The 11,089-nt window shown below is 40.0% G+C and overlaps 1 long non-coding RNA gene across 1 annotated transcript; it reads left to right on the plus strand.

Moving 5' to 3' along the window:
* The first annotated feature begins 780 nt into the window (after window positions 1-780).
* On the plus strand, window positions 781-4,898 carry LOC119359575. The gene is made up of 4 exons (XR_005172597.1): window positions 781-1,239; window positions 3,179-3,214; window positions 4,117-4,175; window positions 4,755-4,898. It is a non-coding gene; the product is annotated as an uncharacterized LOC119359575 (long non-coding RNA).
* Window positions 4,899-11,089: the final 6,191 nt, after the last annotated feature.

An 11,089-nucleotide genomic window follows, 5' to 3' on the forward strand; every position in this document is an offset into this window, starting at 1 on the left:
TCTTTCGATGAGGAAAAAATCATAAGCCAGCTTTCGGGACGAGACTCCGCCGCCACGAGGCAGGACCTTGGCGGAATCAATGTAGGGCTCCGACGGAGCTGTTCTACCGGGGAAACTTCCCTCCGGGAGGGGGAAATCATCGCCATTGTCATCACCAACGATCCTCTCATTGGGAGGGGGTCAATCTCCATCAATATCTTCACTAGCACCATCTCCTCTCAAACCCTAGTTCATCTCTTGTATCCAATTCTTGTCTCCAAGTCTGGGATTGGTACCTGTAGGTTGCTAGTAGTGTTGATTACTCCTTGTAGTTGATGCTAGTTGGTTTATTTGGTGGAAGATCATATGTTCAGATCCTATATGCACATTAATACCCCTCTGATTATGAACATGAATATGCTTTGTGAGTAGTTACGTTTGTTCCTGAGGACATGGGAGAAGTCTTGCTATTAGTAGTCATGTGAATTTGGTATTCGTTCGATATTTTGATGAGATGTATGTTGTCTCTCCTTTAGTGGTGTTATGTGAACGTCGACTACATGACACTTCACCATTATTTGAGCCTAGAGGAAGGCATTGGAAAGTAATAAGTAGATGATGGGTTGCCACTACAACAAACACCCCCCTACAGCAACACATGTCTAGAAACGACAATAATACAATGTGTTGCTTGATTGAACCCACCTTCCCCGCTTAGCGCTAACCTCCCCGTGGCCACCTCCATCTCTACCCACCTCCATCTCTTTTTGATCTGTCAACGCCTGTGCACGAAGGGTGAAATCTCCCTTCGCTAAAAAAGTTCGAGAGGCACACCCAGCAACCAAGGCTCCCGCCGCCGCCGCCCCCTCACCCTCGGCCGCCTGCCCTCGTTCCTCCTCCCATCTTGCCTCCCTCACCAATTTCTCCGCTCGTCAGGGACGCACACTGCGTTGTCGCCCATCCTTTTGCGTCGGGAAGGCATCGACCCTGCCATTCCTCCACACGACCGGAGATGCAGACGCCGTCGCCGCCCCCTCGCCCTCGGACGCCTGCCCTCGTTCCTCCTCCAAGCTCGCCTCCCTCGCCAAATTGTCCGCTCGTCGGGGACGCACACTGCATCGGGAAGACATCGGGGAAGGCATCGCCCCTGCCGTTCCTCCGCGCGACCGGAGATGCAGATGCCGCTGTTGTTCGCCCGCACGGCCAGGAATGACACAAGTACCGATGGACCCGTCCTCCTCAACTGCAGCAGTTCAGCAGGTCTGGTTCTGTCCCTCCCTCATCTACAATTCTTTATTTGTGTCTTTTTTGACTTGTGCGATTCTTTAGTTGTTTCCTTAAGGCTTTGTCCGATTCGATTTATTCCCCAAAGAGAACCAATCAACACATGTTACTCAGATCCTTTAGGGATTGAATCCCTTGCATCAACTATTCCCCTTTATATAAATATTATTCGGTTATATACAAAGTTTAGCAGGGATTATTAGTTATTATATCATGATGGCAGACAACAAAACACAGAGGAGACGTTTGGTTCAGATCATGTTAACGCAAATGGTAACGAAATCATAATACACTGGTAATGGAAATGGAATGAGAAAAACTCAACTTTGTTTGTTTTGTCACTGTAACGGTATGCATATACAATATTTCATTCTGATTCATGACTTGGGGAAGATTTTATCTGAACAACAGCCATAGGTCAGCACGAACACTGCAAGCACTAAATCTAAAACCAAAAGGCCGTGCAGCTGGTGATGCTCTTGCGCTACCGTCGATGGCGTCTCACTGCTCTACACAACGTACTGCCACCCCATGGCCGTCGTGTTGTCCTCCTGGTCCGCTGCCATGAACGGCTTACTGGTGCCGGTAGATAGGTTGAGCGACGCCGCCAGTTAGGGCCGCCTGGTCGGCTCGACTGCTCTTGGTTGTCGCATCCCACGCGAACCACGGCCCCTCCGCCCCTCCCTCGCCCCCTTGCCGGAGATCAGATTTGAGGAGACGAGAAAGAACGGGAGGGATAACCCTGGTACCGTTAACTTTTGCTGATGAGGGTTGAGCGGTACCGACCGTCAGTAACAATGTAATTGGATTACATGGAAAGGGATTACAACCCATGTAAACCAAACACGAGTAATGTTTTCAAGTTACGCTGTAATCTGGTTACGGGCAAAAATTGACGAACAAAAAAACCTCCAGAGATTTCAAGCACAAGTACTCTTATTATAAAAAATCATGAATCAATGTACGTATAGATCTCAATTAATGCATCATTACATTGCTTTTCCTAGACAACCACATGTTTGTTTACCACGATTATTGCTAGTATATATTTTCTCATTTAATAGTAAAGCGAGATCTTTTTCTCTTGTTGTTTCACAGTTTAAATCTTCACTGCAAAGGCATTACACAGTTACTAATAAGCTGAGTATACTCTAATAAGTATATTGGTAATCAACTCTAATACTAAGTTGATTTCACAAATCTGGAAAATGAAAAAACCAAATATACGCCCACAACAGCCACAACAACTGATTAGTTTGTGAGGAGAATGGAATAATTCCGCCCTAGCTAGGATGTAGCAGGAAACTAGGATCAAGAACCGTCTCAATCTAACCCTAGTATATAACTTAAGAAGGGGAGAAGAAAGAGAAGGGCGATGTATCCGTGTCGCCGTCGCTGCCGTCGGAAGATGGCTGCCCCGTCCCTGTCACTTCTGCCTTGTGGTGCAGACTCGCAGTGTTATGTTCCTGTTCAATCCATGACGTCTTTCTATGCATGAATGTGTAATGCAAGGAGAAGACCCTCTAGCCTGTACGAGCGCGCGCCCAAGCTAGCGCTACCGGCAGCAAGCCAGCAACTACGCCATCATGTCCTTGCCTATAGTCCCTTAAACCTCTCACCAAACGTGTTCTTCCTCCCATCTCATCCTCGTGAAGGGGTTGAAAGTGCTAGCTAGCGATTCTCTTCCATCTTCTCCATATTTGGTGAGCTAATATTCTAAACTTTTGCCCCCAACAATTGATTCCTCACAAAATTTACATCACCCTTTTGCTCCTGCTCACCCTTATTCATGTGGAGCTAGCAACTTAAATTGGGCATGGAACAATCGTAAGTGCCATTACTTTACTATTTGTACCTACAGTTCTGCTTCTTGATTTTCCTGTGTGATTACTTTACCTCGCGGCATTCATTTCAGGTGGCTCTTTCAAATTATGAGTGGATATAGAATGAGGTATCTGTGATCTTTCAGTTTTTGTTCTTTCAATTGTTTTCCTCTTACCTTAATGAATTTATTTATCATATATCTCCTTTAATTTCCTGATTGAACTACATGTGGACCAGTATGTACTTGCCCTGTTGAACTACTATCTATAATAGGGAGATATTGTGCCTGTTGCTTTGTAACAAACGAATTCATGGCATGTGTGTTTGGCTCAGCTACTTTGGATTGTATATGTGTTTTTTGGGAAATGTGTTGTGTAATACACAAATGCTTAACCATGGATTGTTTCTGCAACCAACACAAGTGACCTCTTCTCAAGTTTGTTTTCTTTTCACAATTTTAGTTTAGTGAGTAACTACTCCATATTTGGTTACTTGAGTGTCCTCTACTGACAACTGGATATTAGATGTCTCATTGATCGTGCACGCATGCCCGATAATTCTGTCGATCAGGTATACCTAATCTTTCTTTGAAATGGCCGCATGGCTGTGTCCATGAAGCCATGTGTGACTCTCATGTGCGGGTAATAAAATGCATCTCTGCAAGTAATGGCTAACCAACGATACTGTTGATGTTAAATGCTATTTGGTTGCTATGTGTGTCATGAAGCTTGGTTTGAGTACCCAGTATTACATAGGCACTGCCTAGGTTCTCGAAATTAGTTTAGATGTATCCTCGTATGCTTAAATTTGGCTAGTGTTGAAATGGAATCTCTTAACTATAAGATAACATAGTATACGGAATGTTCTACACTAGATCAGATGGGGTGATGATCTACTTTTTTATTTCTTCATGCTTTCAGTTTGGTTGCCCCTTGCCATGTTTTATTGGAGAGAAAATGTGGCCATGAGTTGATAACTGAAACTGTCCCAAATCTGGTGATGCTTTTTTTCATGTTGTTGCTTCTGCAGGTTCTGATAATCTTATTCATGGATCAGGAAATTATAATTTGTGACTTTGTAGTTCTCAGGTAACTACGAAGTTTTGTGTGATGTAGATTATCTAAGGATATTCAAGTTGTTTGCACTGATATTTTCTCTTAATACACCATAGCAAGCATGGCTAATGAATCATCCCAAGCTAAGTAGTACAGGAGTAATGTGACGCAAAGCTAATTAGTGCAGAGACCTTTGGAAAATGGAGATGTTCAATTTTCTAGTAATCGGTACTATTGGATTTGCCATTAGCCAGTTACTGAATTCATCTCATTGTTAATATAATATTATGTTTGTATAATTTCGAATAGTAAAGACAAGCTGATAGTTTTCACAATGGACATCCACATCCTATAGGTCAAAGGTGCTTGGAGTTTTGCTGATCAAAGATAAATAAATAAATTAGTAGACAGATATAGGTTGCATAATCTGCAATGTTGTTTAATAAATTCATGTTAAAGCAGTTTTTCTATTCAGATTATTAATTAGCCTCACATCTACTTATAAAACTAAGTCCTTGTTAATCACATTTGTATGGTGGCCATTTAAATTTTACTTCTCTATTAGCCTGATTTTCTCTACTGTAAGTTACTCACCTCATATTGTTGTTGTAGATCACCAAGATAAATTGACGATGCATGGGTCATATGTTCATTGCAAGGATAAGAATGGAGCTACTACAAGATAATTAGAATGCCATTTTAGGATCAATGTTTCAAACATTATAGTTGATTGCAAGGTCAAGAATTGGGCCACTACTAGATATAGATTCACCTCTTGTAATCGTTGGACCATGTTCTTTGTAATGCAACATAGTCGATTTAATATATGAAATCTATAATCTTTGGACCATGTTCTTTGTAATGCAACATAGTCGATTTAATATATGAGATCTTTTGGTTTGTTATACTGTGCTTCCTATGCACTATGGGCATTGACCTAATAATTATGGATGACAATATATAAAATGTCATGAATTGTTCATGCTATATAATGAAGCTTTAATAACACCAACACATATGAAGTGTTGTTGGTCTCTAGCTTTATACGTTGCTACTTAACAATGCTTCTACACGCTATTTACCAATGCATGCATATACGTTGTTGTAGATCCTTCCAACGCCACCAACGGCAACGGATACTAATCCGTTGGTGTAGACCTTAGCAACACATATATGGACATAAGGCAACGCATTGATACGTTGCTGTAGGGGGGTTCTTGTTGTAGTGAGCTAGAGTGACAGAAGCTTAAACCCTAGTTTATGCGTTGCTTCATAAGGGGCTGATTTGGATCCATATGTTTCATGCTATGGTTAGGTTTACCTTAATACTTTTGTTGTAGTTGCGGATGCTTGCAATAGAGGTTAATCATAAGTGGGATGCTTGTCCAAGTAAGGGCAGTACCCAAGAACCGGTCCACCCACATATCAGATTATCAAAGTACCGAACGCGAATCATATGATCGTGATGAAACCTAGCTTGACGATATTCCCATGTGTCCTCGGGAGCGCTTTACATCATATAAGAGTTTTTCCAGGCTTGTCCTTTGCTACAAAAAGGATTGGGCCACCTTTCTGCACTTTATTTACTTTTGGTACTTGTTTCTCGTTACCAATTATCTTATCACAAAACTATCTGTTACCTATAATTTCAGTGCTTGCAGAGAATACCTTGCTGAAAACCGCTTATCATTTCCTTCTGCTCCTCGTTGGGTTCGACACTCTTACTTATCGAAAGGATTACGATAGATCCCCTATACTTGTGGGTCATCAATACTCTTTTCTGGCGCAGTTGCCGGGGAGTGAAGCGCCTTTGGTAGGTGGAATTTGGTAAGGAAAAATTTATATAGTGTGCTGAAATTTACTGTCACTTGTTCCTATGGAAAGTAATCCTCTGAGGGGCTTTTTCGGGGTATCTTCACCCCGACCAGTGGAGCAAAGAGTTGCTCCTCAACCTACTGAAAATGAAAATGTCTACTTTGAGATTCCTTCGGGTATGATAGAAAAACTGCTAGCTAATCCTTTTGCAGGAGACGGAACAATGCATCCTGATGAGCACCTAATATATGTGGATGAAGTTTGTGGATTATTTAAGCTTGCAGGTGTGCCCGATGATGTTATTAAGAAGAAGGTCTTCCCTTTATCTTTGAAGGGATATGCATTGACATGGTATAGGCTATGTGATGATATGGGATCATGGAACTACAAACGATTGAAATTGGAATTTCATCAGAAGTTTTATCCTATGCATCTTGTTCATCGTGATCACAATTATATATATAATTTTTGGCCTCGCGGAGGAGAAAGCATCGCTCAAGCTTGGGGGAGGCTTAAATCAATATTATATTCATACCCCAATCATGAGCTCTCAAGAGAAATAATTATTCAGAATTTATATGTTCGGCTTTCTGATAACAATCGCACCATGCTCGATACTTCTTATGCTGGCTCTTTTATGATGAAGACTATTGAATTCAAATGGGATTTATTGGAAAGAATTAAACACAACTTTGAAGATTGGGACCTCGACGAAGGTAAGGAGTCAGGTATGGCACCTAAGTTTGATTGTGTTAAATCTTTTATGGATACCGATGTTTTCCGTAAATTTAGCACTAAATATGGGCTTGACTCTGAAATAGTAGCTTCTTTCTGTGAATCTTTTGCTACTCATGTTGATCTCCCTAGGGAGAAGTGGTTTATATATCATCCTCCCATAGAAGTAAAAGTAGCTACACCTATTAAAGTTGAAGAAAAGACTGTCACTTATAATGATCCTATTGTTCCTACTGCTTATGTTGAGAAACCACCTTTTCCTGTTAGGATAAAGGATCATGCTAAAGCTTCAACTGTGGTTCGTAAAAGCAATATTAGAACCTACACACCTCCTGAGCAAATTAAAGTTGAACCTAATATTGCTATTGTTAAAGATCTCTTGTCTAATAATATTGATGGGCATGTTATTCATTTTTGTGATGAGACTGCTAGAATTGCTAAACCTTGTGCTAAAGATAAACATAGACTCGTGGTAGGCATGCCTGTTATTTCTGTTAAAATAGAGATCATTGTTATCATGGCTTATGTGATATGGGTGCCAGTGCTAGTGCTATGCCTCATGACTTATACAAAGAAATTATGCATGATATTGCACCTGCTGAGTTAGAAGATATTGATGTCACAATTAAACTTGCCAATAGAGATACTATTTCACCAATTGGAATTGTTAGAGATATTGAAGTCTTGTGTGGGAAAACTAAATATCCTTCTGACTTTCTTGTTCTTGGTTCCCCACAAGATAGCTTTTGTCCCATTATATTTGGTAGACCCTTCTTAAATACTGTTAATGCTAAGATAGATTGCAAAAAGGATGTCGTTACTATTGGTTTAGGTGATATGTCTCATGAGTTTAATTTCTCTAAATTTCATAGACAACACCATGAAGAAGAATTGCCTAGTAAAGATGAAATTATTGGTCTTGCTTCTATTGCCGTGCCTCCTAGTGATCCTTTAGAACAATATTTGCTAGACCATGAAAATGATATGTTTATGAATGAAAGAAGGGAAATAGATGAAGTATTCTTTAAACAGGAACCCATCCTGAAACACAATTTGCCTGTCGAAATCCTAGGGGGTCCTCCTCCACCCAAGGGTGATCCCGTGTTTGAGCTCAAACCGTTACCTGATACTCTTAAATATGCTTATCTTGATGAGAAAAAGATATATCCTATTATTATTAGTGCTAACCTTTCAGAGCATGAAGAAGAGAGATTATTGAAAACTCTGAAGAAGCACCGTGCTGCTATTGGATATACTCTTGATGATCTTAAGGGCATTAGTCCCACACTATGTCAACACAAAATAAATTTGGAGAAAGATGCCAAACCAGTTCGTGATCACCAACGACAGCTGAATCCTAAGATGAAAGAAGTGGTAAGAAAGGAAATACTAAAGCTCCTTGAGGCAGGTATAATTTATCCCATTGCTGATAGTCAGTGGGTAAGTCCTGTCCATTGTGTCCCTAAAAAGGGAGGTATTACTGCCGTTCCTAATGATAAAGATGAATTGATTCCGCAAAGAATTATTACAAGTTATAGGATGGTAATTGATTTCCGCAAATTAAATAAGGCTACTAAAAAAGATCATTACCCCTTGCCTTTTATTGATCAAATGCTAGAGAGATTATCCAAACATACACATTTTTTCTTTCTAGATGGTTATTCTGGTTTCTCTCAAATACCTGTGTCAGCTGATGATCAATCTAAGACCACTTTTACTTGCCCGTTCGGTACTTTTGCTTATAGACGTATGCCTTTTGGTTTATGTAATGCACCTGCTACCTTCCAAAGATGCATGATGGCTATATTCTCTGACTTTTGTAAAAAGATTTGTGAGGTTTTCATGGACGATTTCTCCATTTATGGATCCTCTTTTGATGATTGCTTAAGCAACCTTGATCGAGTTTTGCAGAGATGTGAAGAAACTAACCTTGTCTTGAATAGGGAGAAGTGCCATTTTATGGTTAATGAAGGTATTGTCTTGGGGCATAAAGTTTCTGAAAGAGGTATTGAAGTTGATAAAGCTAAGGTTGATGCTATTGAAAAGATGCCATGTCCCAAGGACATCAAAGGTATAAGAAGTTTCCTTGGTCACGCCGGTTTTTATAGGAGGTTCATTAAGGACTTCTCAAAAATTTCTCGGCCTCTGACTAATTTATTACAAAAAGATATACCATTTGTTTTTGATTATGATTGCGTAGAAGCATTTGAAATACTTAAGAAAGCATTGATCTCTGCACCTATTGTCCAGCCACCTGATTGGAATTTACCCTTTGAAATTATGTGTGATGCTAGTGATTATGCTGTAGGTGCTGTTCTAGGGCAAAGAGTTGATAAGAAATTAAATGTTATTCAATATGCTAGTAAAACTCTAGACAATGCTCAGAGAAATTATGCTACTACTGAAAAAGAATTCTTAGCAGTTGTATTTGCTTGTGATAAGTTCAGACCTTATATTGTTGATTCTAAAGTAACTATTCACATGGATCATGATGCTATTAAATATCTTATGGAAAAGAAAGATGCTAAACCTAGACTCATTAGATGGGTTCTCTTGCTACAAGAATTTGATTTGCATATTATTGATAGAAAGGGAGCTAAGAACCCCATTGCAGACAACTTTTCTAGGCTAGAGAATGTTCTTGATGACCCACTACCTATTGATGATAGCTTTCCTGATGAACAATTAAATGTCATAAATGCTTCTCATACTGCTCCATGGTATGCTGATTATGCTAATTACATTGTTGCTAAATTTATACCACCTAGTTTCACATACCAGCAAAAGAAAAAGTTCTTCTATGATTTGAGACATTACTTTTGGGATGACCCACATCTTTATAAAGGAGTAGATGGTGTTATTAGACGTTGTGTACCTGAGCATGAACAGGAACAGATCCTGTGCAAGTGTCACTCCGAAGCTTATGGAGGACACCATGCTGGAGATAGAACTGCACATAAGGTATTGCAATCCGGTTTTTATTGGCCTACTCTCTTCAAGGATGCCTGTAAGCTTGAGTATCTTGTGATGAATGTCAAAGAATTGGTAATATTAGTAGACGTCAAGAAATGCCTATGAATTATTCACTTGTTATTGAACCATTTGATGTTTGGGGCTTTGATTATATGGGACCTTTTCCTGCCTCCAATGGATACACACATATTTTAGTTGCTGTTGATTACGTTACTAAGTGGATAGAAGCTATTCCAACTAGTAGTGCTGATCATAACACTTCTATTAAGATGCTTAAAGAAGTTATTTTTCCGAGGTTTGGAGTCCCTAGATACTTAATGACTGATGGTGGTTCACATTTTATTCATGGTGCTTTCCGTAAAATGCTTGCTAAATATGATGTTAATCATAGAATTGCATCTCCTTATCACCCACAGTCTAGTGGTCAAGTAGAATTGAGCAATAGAGAACTCAAATTAATTTTGCAAAAGATTGTTAATAGATCTAGAAAAAATTGGTCCAAGAAACTTGATGATGCATTATGGGCCTATAGAACTGCATATAAAAATCCTATGGGTATGTCTCCATATAAAATGGTCTATGGAAAAGCATGTCACTTACCTCTCGAACTAGAACATAAGCCTTATTGGGCTATTAAAGAGATCAATTATGATTTCGAACATGCCGGTGAGAAGAGGTTATTTGACATTAGCTCACTCGATGAATGGAGAACCCAAGCCTACGAGAATGCCAAATTATTTAAAGAAAAAGTTAAAAGATGGCATGACAAAAGAATACAAAGGCGTGAGTTTAATATAGGCGATTATGTATTGCTATACAACTCTCGTTTAAGATATTTTGCAGGAAAACTTCTCTCTAAATGGGAAGGTCCCTACGTTATCGAGGAGGTCTATCGTTCCAGTGCCATAAAAATCAACAACTTCGAAGGCACAAATCCGAAGGTGGTGAATGGTCAACGAATCAAGCATTATATCTCAGGTAATCCTATAAATGTTGAAACCAATGTTATTGAAACTGTAACCCCGGAGGAATACATAAGGGACACTTTCCGGAACGTTTCAGACTCCGAAAAGGAAGAGGTATGTGGTACGGTAAGTAAACCGATTCCAAAACAGTTCTAATGGCAATTTTCTTCCGTTTTGGAATATTTAGAAAAATAGAAAAATAAGAAGCAGTCCGGGAAGGACATGAGGGCTCCACGAGGGTGGAGGGCGCGCCCTACCCCCTGGGCGCGCCCCCTACCTCGTGTGCTCTCCGGACTCCGTTTTCTTATGCGACACATATTTTGATCGGTAAAAATTCATTATATAATCTCCTGAAGGTTTTGACCACTGTATCACGCAAAAATCCTCTGTTCTTGTTTCGAGCTGTTTTCTGCCAGGGTTGTCAACGCCAAGCATCATGTCGTCTCCCTCCTCCTCCAA

Source organism: Triticum dicoccoides, chromosome 2A (genome assembly GCF_002162155.2).
Source record: "Triticum dicoccoides isolate Atlit2015 ecotype Zavitan chromosome 2A, WEW_v2.0, whole genome shotgun sequence".
In the NCBI taxonomy this organism is placed as follows: domain Eukaryota; kingdom Viridiplantae; phylum Streptophyta; class Magnoliopsida; order Poales; family Poaceae; genus Triticum; species Triticum dicoccoides.